The following is a 12123-nucleotide window of genomic DNA, read 5'->3' as shown; positions in this document are numbered from 1 at the left end:
CCAACTGCCTAGGGAAAGCCTTTCCAGGGGTGGCGGCGTATATGCATGAAACTCCATCCAGGGTCATAGCTCCCAGGCCCAGCCCAGCCCAGTCCTAGGACTTAACTTTGCACTTAACTTAACCCTTTGCACTTGGGTAGAGGATTTTCGCACAACAGTTCAGTTTCATTTCCAAAATTCTTTATGTAACAAAGTGATCCTGTTCTGGATGCCGGTTTTTTCAGTAATTCACAATGAGTAGACACTGAAAAATGCGTTGTTTAAAAGCTGCCAGAGAATGTTCTGCCTCTTCAGACATGGGGATTTGAATTTTTATTTTCTGCATCATGAAAAGGCTCATTTATTATATATAGACTTAATACGAAACAAAGGCTTTTTGCTAAAAGAATAATGTTTAAGGATTCTGATATTAAATGAGACGCAGAAAATTATTTAATAGAGATTGTAGGGTGAGAAGGAAAGTGGCTCTCCAACCTCAGCTCTCCTTCTGGTCCGTTGCACTGGGCTGGGAGCTCCACAAGCGTGAGATGAGGTCTGTTAATCATAAAATTCTCTAGGAGGAAAAATTTAGGTTCATCTTCTGAAGCAAAATACAATTCAGAGCTAGAGAAAAGATGTCCTCTTCACTTTTGCACAGGATTCAGTTTTGCTCCAGCTCCCTGAGAAACAGCAGCCTTACGGATGGGAGACTGTCCCTCACCTTCCATGGTTATAATAGTCACCGATTCAGCAGAGGGGAGAGCGTCCAGGGTGTGATGAGCACAAACTACAGAAAAGGGAAGAAAGGGTAGATGTCACATGGTAGTGGGCACAACTCAGACACCATTCTGGTGACCACTAGGAATAAACTCTAATACTAATTAGAGAGGGTAAATAACATTTTTCTATGATTTATTTGGAAGCTTTTGGTTCAAGGGCCACCATCTTATTCTATTTGGTGAGGCTGGGTTGCTGCTTTGTGCTGGATTGTTCAAACTCATTAAAGGGGATATTCAGAATCACTCTGAGCATCCACTGATACCAGGAGCTTAAAAATCCTTCCAGATCTTCCAAATTAGTGGCAGGGGCCCTATTATTTAAACCATCTTCTGCTCCTCTCCCAGGTACATTTGCAGGGAGCTGGAATGGAAGTAGAGTAGCTGGGATTCTGATATGAGATGCTGGTTTTGCATGTGGTGCCTCAAGCCGTTATACCGTAACCTTAGTCCCAGAATTTTTAGATGCATGAGAAGAAAGGTATGAAGTGAAAGAATCTAAAAGTCTTCAGGGATTACAGATCTGGGGGTTTCTGTGTAAAAAGATAAATAGTTAAGTATAGAATGATAAGGCAAAAGGCAATATGATGACATATCTATGAGACACCAAGTGCACAGATAAGATGAATATATTAAAGCATGGAACATATGGATTAGGTGATTGCATTTAGCAGTTTTAAGACAGCAGATAAAAGCTAACAGTCAATGAAATTAGCATTTCAACATAGGAAGACCTATTTTGTTAATCTCTTTATAGAGTTTTAAGCCATATCAATTTTTTTTGCCACTTTTGGAAATGTCCTTTAAAATGTTTCTGAAGCTTTTGAGGTAGTGAGTCTGCAGAATTGTGATTAGAGAACAGCTAAAACTTGTGCCGCTGACATCTTGGGGGAAGTTCTTTTTCCCTCCCAGCCTGCCTAATGCCAGTATTCCAGCAGACACAATCTTGGTTGCATTGAAAAAACAAATAGAATTAGTGCTTGAGTTTTTTTCTAAAGAACGATTTAGAAAGCTTAACTATGATCTTTCAGGTAATAAAAGAATGAACTTTCATATACGTCAAGATTGTCACTACAAATTAAAGAACATAGAATTGGGCAAGATATTGGCTACATCAACTAACTGGTTAATTCCTCAACTATCTGGCTAAATTCCCTGCATTAAAAGCATTGGGATTGTAGTCCCCTCAAGCATCTACTGATCCTCTAATATCTTTCAGGTGCATGCTGGATAGTAAGACAGAATCCTGCCACGTCATCTCTCTAGAGAAAATATGCAGCCATTTTTTTTATTTTCCCTAATGGGCAAGCTTTGTAATTCTCTTTCAAGAAATCTGTACATGCAAAATTGACTTTTACTGAATTTTTGAGAAAATGTTAACTGCTTCACATGCAATTACCAGTCTACTCTTCTAGAAATGCTTTTACCATGACCTGGGGGAGGCCTTTCCACCTCTAGGGCCAAGATTGCAGTAGCTGTGGCTGTATCATGTATGAAAGGGTTGGATAGAGAGAGTGTGGGCTTGAAGGAGGGACCCAGATGACTTTGAAGGCAGAGAGACAGAAAAGAAGAAAAACAAAGGACATCAGCACAGAAAGTCAAGCATGGCAGATATCGTGTGCCTGTTCAGAGTGTTAGAAGGGCTTGTTTAACGAGGACAACATTCAGGCACTCTCTATGACTTTAACAAGAATCTATTTCGATGATAAGACTCATAATTCAGTATTCCTTTAAATTAGAGAAACAATCCAATATCATGACCCATAAACATGAAAAACATTGGTATAAATTTTTATCTAAAGTGTGATGAACTCATTTCCTAGTTTAAAACATGATAACTGGAACTGTATTCCTAGAGCTGAGAGAGGCATACATAAAATAAAGTTCTACCAAATTCCTGGCAAAAGCTGGATAATAAACCCAATATTCCTGAGGTTCAGGCCCCAGGAAAACATATGCTTGTTGTAATTTAATAAATCTAAAAATCATTTTTAAGTTAGAAACTCATATATGAAAAATAGAAGAAAAATGGTGTTAATACCAGAAGAGAATGGTAGAACTGGAAAGGGGTGGGGTTAGAGCTGTTGAATAAACATTTCTGAGATCTTTCTGGTAGTTCCAATATGTAATTTACTGGGAAGATGGCTAAAACCCACAATTGTTTACTAAAACTATAAAGACTTAAGGGAAAGAATAAGAATTTCATTGTGGGTGTTTGTGTCTATTCCTCGGGAGAAATTGGAAAGCCCCAGAGAATCATTCTAGATAGTTTCAATGGATGAAGCATATAATGGAAGAATTAAATATTGTCTATAGAAATTGTCCTGACTCTGAGTTTTGCAAATGATTTTTTTTTCTACTTACTTAAAGGCAAGGATAAAGAGAGAGAGGCAGAGAAAGAGAGAGAGATCATCCCATTGCTTCACTTCTCAAATGTTCACAGTATCCAGAACTAGGCAGGTTTGAAGTGGAGAGCCAGGAACTTCTGGGTTTCCCACGTGGATACAAGGGCTCGAGGCACAGGGCCATTCCCAGCTGCTTTCCTGGGCCATTAGCAAGGAGCTAGATCCAAATTGGAGCAAACACCAACCCATGCCCTTATGGGGTGCTGGCCATCATAAGAGGAGGATTCACCTGCTACACTGCTATATCACCATCCCCCTAACTACATTAAAAAATTGTATATGTGTGTACATATGTATCCATGTGTTTATTGGAAATAAACATATTTTATGAAGAGAAGGAGAAACACACAGAGAGATCTTCCATCCACTAGTACACTTCTCAAGTGTTTGCAGTAGCCAGGTTGAGGTAATCCAAATCCAGGATCCAGGAGCTTCTTTCACATCTCATATGTGAAAGTAGGGTCCCAAGGGTTTGAGCCATCCCAGACCATAAACAGGGAGCTGGATGGGAAGTAGAGCAGCTGGGACATGAACCAATGCCCACATGGGATCCTGGCGCTCAAAAGGGGAGGGATGGCCAATTGACCCACTGAACTCTAAATTTCTAAGGGACAATAGGTGATAGTATGTATATTTGCAATGGAGAAGTGATCTTCCATAGAATAAACAGCTGGTGACCACCAATTCAGCACCTTCTGCACTCCCCCATGCCTGACTTTTCAAACTTGAAGTTTGTGTACACAAAATTTACCCACATGTGTTGTAAATTATTTCTTCAGCATCAGCTTAAAATGCAAGGATAACTAGCTGAAAAGTCAGCTAGGGGCCAGGTATGTCTCTGTAGAAGAACTTCTTGACATATTGAGACAGGCTGGAAATGCCAAGCCCCTTGTGAAGGACCTGGCCCTGTATTCATCTCCAACCTCACCATGTATTTACCTGAGTTAACCCCAAGGCTACTCAACACTCAGCCAACTGGGACCAAGTGACTTGTTCCAGGGTCAGGGAGCTTTTTCTTTGCCAGTGACCATTTGGTTACTTAGGACATTGTTCATAGTTCAAACAGAATTATCAATACAGAACTTGCCCTGCTCTAGATTCTGGAATTCTGAATCCTGCCTGTACTTTTCTTGGCAGGACCAAACCAGATGATTTAGCAGGCTTTGTACAGCATGTGGTCCAGTTTCCCCAAACACCAACTTCAGCCTCCTTAGGGAATGCCCAACATACCCAGAAGAGCTCAGTCCCATGGCTGTATGACCATCCCAGGAGGGCGGTAGTGATCAACACTGCCTTTTGAGCTGTAGCATGCAGGAAGAAAAGCAATAACCCCTTCCAACAGAGCACCCAACTGTCTACAAATTGGAGTGCCCTGAGTAGGAGTCGTCAGAGATCCAGAGGATGTGGATGCCTCTCCAACCTGATACAAGCCCCTGTTCAGCTGCTGTTGGAGAGGTGTGAACCTTCCTCCACCATGCTCTTTCCTGTGGCTTGAGCCTAATCCCCCAATAAGCCATGTTTGCATTAAAGTTTGACTGTTAGTTTGAGAACCTCCAGTTGGTAACAACACCACACATATCCCATTTCTGCTCTATTAGGAAGCACAGAGATGCTATGCAAACCAAAGGAGTCAGGGTGCCTATTTTACCACAAGTCAGAATCTCTCTTATTCCTTCTTGCCTGTTCATCTCAGAAGAAACATGACAGACTGAACATTTGTGTGGATGCCTAAGATTTTGATTAAGATCAGTCTTCCCCCTTCCAAATCCAAATACACCGAATCTGAGCAATTTGCTTAACTTACCAATGACTCTACTTGCGTATCTCTTAAATTAGGCTCGGTGAACCAATCGTATGGAAGCAAAGCATGCTGAATATTAAATGCAATAGAATATCAGAAGCACTGGAATACATGATCAATATCTAATTCAGGGAGTGAATGTTCAGTAAATTTTGGATCCCGTATCTTCTTTTCTAATATAAAAAAATTGTTAATTGCCTGGAGAATATTTTTATTGTCCCCTTTAAAAAAAGTGATGCACTCTCTTTGATTTTGTGCAAAGTTTAGCCCAAGGAGAAAACAATTTTCACACAAATGCCCTTACACACTGAAATCTCATCACCTTTGTCACTAAATACTGTATGGTGATATTTGTGTCACGCCCATCTGTGAGCCTCTGGCCAAAAGACATGCAAAGAGTCACAGTGGTCCTAAAATTAATTGACAGGACTCAATCAATGTTCATTTTTGACTATTACTTACAGGATTTATGGAAAAGAAAATGATTTATCCACATCAAAAGAAAAATGTAACCCTATTTTTCAACTGAAAGGGATAACTCCTTTGAGCATAAGCAGATTGCACTATTTATACATGAAATATTTTCTGCATCTATAAACTTACCATGCTCGAGTATTCTAATTAATCATGGTAGTTGCCAGGGCAACCAAACTAACTCAATTATAGGCCTGCAGCAAGGTGCATTTATGACAACAAGGCAGGTAGTTTTCTGTGCAAAAACTAAAACTGAGCAGATGCTTGGAGCATTTAAATGTTTTGTAGAATGTTGTTATTTCGACGGATTTCCTTATAGAATCTTTGGATAGATTCTTGTCACAATAGCCTGATTTGAGACTATGAACAGTGTGTGTGATGGCTCAAGACAGAGAGACAAGGATTATCACTAATAATAAATCATATGAATTGAATTTGGAAACTTGAGTCCTAACTGTAGATGCTATTGGTTTTGAACTGGCTTTTTAATTTAATTGTCTAAATATCCTCTACATAGGATGAGAAATAAGTGAAAGCTAATATGAGGAGAAAATATAACAATAATAAAATTAGAACCAGTAAGCTTAACTGAATGACTATTGGACTAAACCATGGGAGACCGGTAACATTTGTCTGGTTAGAGCATCCAGTGATGCCTTCTACTGCCCTTTCCGCAACCTCTCTTCTCATGGAGATTATACACTAGTCAACACTTACCCTGGGGTTCATTTACTAATTCAGTTTCTCAGTCAACTGTGACCTGAGCATGTTGAACGGAATATTTTAGAATAAGCCAATAATGTGTAAGTTTTACATCACATACCTTTCTCAGTAGCATGCTGAAATCTTGTGCCTTCCTGCATCATACCACCTGGAATGTCCAGAGTGCCCACTTTGCAGACACTACACATCTGTGAATCACTTAGAAGCCATCTTGGCTATTAGATTGCTTGTTGCAGTATTGCCATACTCTAGTCAAATATATCTTGTTTTACTTAACAGCCCTCAAAAGCCAGAGTAGTGAGGCTGGCAATTTGAATATGGAATAGAGAAATTGTAAAACAATCCCTTTAAGGATCATCATTTCGCATAATCACAAGGAGAATAAAGGTGAATGAAATGTAATATTAAGAGAGACCATGTTAATATAACCTTTAATATGATACACTGCTATAATTGTTCTACTTTATTGTGAATTCTTGCAGTTAACCCTACTATGCCTAATTTGTAAATTAAACTGTGTATTGAAGGGACAAAACACAGCATATAAGTGGGTTAGTATAACCTCCAAACATGTCAAAGTGTCTTGGAAGGGATCCCCCATGCTTAAGAGGGATGACTATGGAAATGAGAGCCATGGGGATTGAGGGGAAAAGCTGGACCTCATCTGAGAGTTTCCCATAAGTCATTCCTACTCAGTGAAGTTTCTTATCTTGTTTTGGAAGCTTACATGATCCTGAGATTTCTTCATTGAATTATGGGAATTGAGAACCAAATTTTAAAATAACTGAACGTTGCATAGCCACTAATCAGAAATAGTGCAATCTTATTGATCATGTAAACAAAATATACTGCATTTCTGAATCTGAGACCTGCTCGATACCCCTTCTTCTATCTATCCATTTGCACAATAAAAATGATTTAGCGAGTTTGTGTTTTGTGCTAGGCTGCACGCTACTAGACCTTGTACACAAGAGTGAATTGAACTTCTACTCTTAATGAATTTAAAATATAACAAATTTTATATTGGTAATTATAGAAACAAATTGTTGAAAATTAAGACTTTGCATGGAAGTCTTGGAACATTGTGACAGCAGCTCAGAATTCTCAGAACCCATTTCGCCTCAATTCAGGAAGCCATCCTTGGGTGAACTGCCACTTTTATCATTCAGTTATTTATGTTTGATGTTTTAAAATCTACTTTTAAAAATAGTAGTTATCCATTAGCTGTCTTTTGCTTAGTGTTACAATCTTTCTACAAGTAGTATGCAACTAAATTTATCTTAAAATCTAGTTTTTCATCTACTTTTTATTTTGAATACTTAATCCACTGAAATTTAATGTAAATCCTACCGACCTATCATTTATTCCTTATCTCAGCTTACCTATTCTCCCTTTCCTCCACTTCTTACCACTTCATTTGACTCGTTTGTATTTTTTAATGAAATTGTATTAGTCTGTAGGTTTCCATGTCATACATTTTTGAATTTGTAGAAGTTGCAGAGAAACAAAGATTGTCTATCTGCTGGTCCATCCTCCAGTTGGCTGAAAAGACAAGGGCTGGCCTGGATCAAAGCCGGAAGCCTAGACCTCCGTTGGGGTCTCCCATGTGGGCTGCAGGTGCAGAGGCGCGTGGGCCATCTTCTGCTTTCCCAGGCGCATTAGCATGGAGGTTAATTGGAAGCAAAACACCTGGAAGTTGAACTAGTGGATGACAAAATGTATTCAAAGCATATTAAGAACAATAAAATATATGTAACTTTCTAGACAAGGTGGAGACCTAAAAACATAATTCCTCTTAATCACTGGCGTGAATTTGTCATGTTTTGTTTTCACTTACATTTAAACCCAGTTTCATATACTCAGTATTTATGTGTATTTATTAAGAAATTTAGTTTCCCAGTTGCTTTTCGCTTTCTGACATTTCTATGTTTCCATCTAGGTGTGTATTTTTCTTATCTGAATTATGCACTTTAGTAGTTTTTCAAGTATAAACCTATTGATGAAAATAATCCTGTGGTTATTGCTTCTGATTGTTTGAAAACATCTTTTTTCCTGTACATAATAAGTCTTCTTACCAGATGCAGACTCCTGTGTTGGCTGCCTGCCCCGTTCCCACTTCTTTTTCAACGCTGTCTTCCATTGCTTTCTGGGCTATTATTGTCTCTCTAAAAGACGTGATTCCCCTCTTTGCATGCTTAGGAGAGTTTGTTTTTTTCTTTTTTTTTTTTTTGTCCTCAAGAGTTTTTATTTTACTAAGGTTAGGTGTCTCTTTTTGCATAATTAGTCTACTTGAGGGGACACGGAGGTTTTGCTTTAGTAGCTTTTTTTTTTTTTTAATTAAGTTTGTGTACAGAAATATTAACAAGTAGGAATGCCTGAGCTCTTGCCCTGATGATTTGGCATGTCACAACTTGAACTACACCGTGGGGAGACATCTTTGGGGCCATACACTGAATTTGAGTTTCTCTTAGGTTGCTTGTACAGGCTGGAGGGTCTGAGTATTATTTCCAATCCTTTTGCTTCATACCATGAAATGGGCATACAAATTACAGTGCTTCTAGGAGACCTCAGGAACAAGAAACCACATAGATCATAATAAAATATGTAAACTCTATTGTTAAATAGAAAGTCATTAAGTACCCATTTCCTTCTATGCTCCTCAAAAAGCTGTAATTAGACCAGGTAAGTAATTCTCAAATATTCTGGGCTTCTGAATAGTCTATACTCTTTTTTTTTTTTTTTTAAACATTTAGTTTATTTTTATTGGAAAGGAGGATATAAAGAGAGGAAGACAGAAAGAGAAGATCTTTCATCTGATGATCCACTCCCCATGTGACTGCAATGGCCAGTGCTACACCGATCCGAAGCCAGCAGCCAGGAGATTCCTCCACGGGTCTCCCATGCGGGTACAAGATCCCAAGGCTTTGGGCCGTCCGCAACTTCTTTCCCAGGCCACAAGCAGGGGGCTGGATGGAAAGTGGAGCTGCTGGGATTAGAACCAGCGCCCATATGGGATCCTGGTGCGTTCAAGGCGAGGACTTCAGCTGGTAGGCCGTTGCACTGGGCCAGACTACTCTAAATGCTTAACAGTGTTCTTAAATCAGTGACAATTACATATCACTTATGTCTATCAACATTTTCCATGCTAGGAAGCAAAACTGAGAATTAAACTTTTCAAATTTATTATTATATATTAAAGACTTATTTATTTGAAAGGCTTACAGGGAAAAAAAACAGGAGGACAAAGAAATAGTTTCCCATCTGCTTCTCCACATACGGCTGCAATGGATGGACTGGGCTGTAGCCAGGGGTTTGGAACTCCATCCACAACTCCCACATGGGTAGCAGAAGCCAGAGCAACTGGGCTATCTTCTGGGGCTTTCCAGGCTCATTAGCAAAGATCTAAATCAGAAGTGGAACAGCCAGGACTTGAACCAGCTCTAATATGGGATGCCAGCATCATTAAATGGCAATGTAGCTCATTTAGCCACTACACTGACTCCTCCTTTTAAAAACAATAATCAAAAAACACAAAAAAGCCCTTTGAAATAACAATAATAAGAGCAGAGATTTTTCCCAGGCGTAAAGCCTCCAATTGAGCCACCACCACATGTCAGATACCTAGGTTTGAGTCCTTGCTCCAGTCCTGACTGCAGCTCCCTGCTGCCTGGGAAGCAACAGTGAAGGCTTAAGTAGTTGAGTACCTGCCACCCATGGGGAGAACTGAATTTGATTCCAGACTCATGGTTTCAGCCTGACTTGACCAGCCCTGACTGTTACAGGAATTCTGCAAGTAAGCCATCTGTCAGTCTTTTGCTGCTTCTCAAAAGTTTTAAAATGAAAGCAAATATGCTTCACATGTTTTAAAAATGGCCCTGGTGCAATGACCCAGTGACTAAACCTTCACCTTGTAGGTGGCAGGATCCCATATGGGGGCCAGTTCATGTCCCTGCTGATCCACTTCTAAGATGGCCCAAAGCCTTTGGACTCTGCACCCACACGGTGGACCTGGAAGAAGCTCCTGGCTCTTGGCTTTGGATCATCTCAGCTCAGGTTGTTGAGACTACTTAGCGAGTGAATCAGTGGATGGAAAATCTTTCTGTACCTTCTTCTCTCCCTAAATTTGATCAGCCTTTCCAATAAAAATAAATAAATCTTCAAATTTTTTAAAACTCAACTTTTGAAAGCTGCCTAATTTTCAAAAAAAGTTGGTGAGAGAAGTGATGTTGCTTCACATTTTTCAAAGCCCTTTTAATGGAGGGGTTGATAGAAAACAATTCATTTTGGTAATCTTTTTTTTTTTAAGATTTATTTATTTTTATTGCAAAGTCAGATATACAGAGAGGAGGAGAGCCAGAGAGGAAGGATCTTCCATCCATGATTCACTCCCCAAGTGGTCCCAACGACCAGAGCCAAGCCAATCCGAAGCCAGGATCCAGGAACTTCTTCCAGGTCTCCCATGCAGGTGCAGGGTCCCAAGGCATTAGGCTGTCCTTGACTGCTTTCCCTGGCCACAAGCAGGGAGCTGGATGGGAAGTGGAGCTTCCAGGATTAGAACCAACGCCCGTATGGGATCCTGGTACATTCAATGCAAGGACTTTAGCCGCTAGGCCATTGCGCCGGGTCCTCTGATCTATTTTTAATCCTGCTGTGGCTGATGTATATAGCTCTGACTGTCCACAGACATGTTTTTACAAAGGAGACAGTGGTACTGAAAGAAACTTTTTGATGATTTTATCAATGCTTTTGGCAATATAATACCAAAAATCAACATATGGCCATTTTTAGGTTACTTGCAATGTGGAATGTAACACTGAATAATTAAACTTTTCAGACTGCATTGTATGAGAATTCACATTTAAATGACTTATTTTTATTAATATAAAATACATATTTTGTTTAATATAAAGTATACATGTGTCATGTAGTTCATACAGTTATTTTTATTATTTTTATGAGAATTTATCACCGATTAATCTGTAGACAGAAAGAAATGTAAGTCTATTTAGCCATTTTGTGAGGTATGCTTTTGATCAGGGTGAGAGGATTCTTTGAACACAATGATAATCGTGACTTTTGCTTTTAGCCAGACATGTCTTACGCAGTTCCAGCTCTTCTCCTTGACTCACTGAAGTCCCAGCTTGAGCACCTTACTTTCCTTCTGGCTTCTACTCAAGCACATCACTGAAGACACAAACTCCAGACTCCACCTGGTTATATCACCATTTCGTATCAGGCATCTGCTTCCTCTGAAAAGCAAATAAACTATTTAACTGGGAAAGAGTGGCTACTTCTACAGCGCTTGCCTCTCTGCATCCCATTGGTGACTTAAACTGGACATAAAATAAACCTTGGACATTTCAGGCAAACTATAAGGCAAGCAAAGGACTGTGAGATGTTTCTTACTCCAGGAATCGTATCTAGAAAGGTGACTGCATTGTGTACGGTTTGACCAGCCTGGCTTGACAGCACATTACATAGTGCGTTTGACAGTGCCGGTGATTGGAAAATGGAATTGCAACTATTGGGCACCGAGTTATGCTTTAACATTTAGTTATAAAGGCCATGTCATGCCCTCAGAAATGCAGCAGGAGTATTAGGTGTGACATTTTGAATTTCAAATGCAAATTGGAAAGCTCAACCCAAACTAGGAAAGGACAATGTGTAAAGATTGACTAAGTTCAGCGTTCATAAATGGCTTCTGGGTTAGGCTAATCCAGTCTTCCAAAGGCTCCTGTTAGAGTCTACAACCCATATAAGTGCAAAAATTTTCAATGATTTCATCTGAAAGGCACTACTTCAGAGTCTTATTCTCCAAGTAGATTATTGCTAAAATATGTTTGGATAATAAAAAATTATTGGTAAAATTATTAAAAATAATTAGTAAAATTAATAACACTTATATAGTTTGTTCTGTACCTAGATTACTTGACAATATTTTTTACTATTGATATTAAAAAGAAAA

This window comes from Ochotona curzoniae, unplaced genomic scaffold, assembly GCF_017591425.1.
Source record: "Ochotona curzoniae isolate NIBS_2020 unplaced genomic scaffold, NIBS_Ocur_1.0 contig_899, whole genome shotgun sequence".
Lineage (NCBI taxonomy): Eukaryota > Metazoa > Chordata > Mammalia > Lagomorpha > Ochotonidae > Ochotona > Ochotona curzoniae.
Note: the sequence above shows the minus strand (reverse complement) of the source record.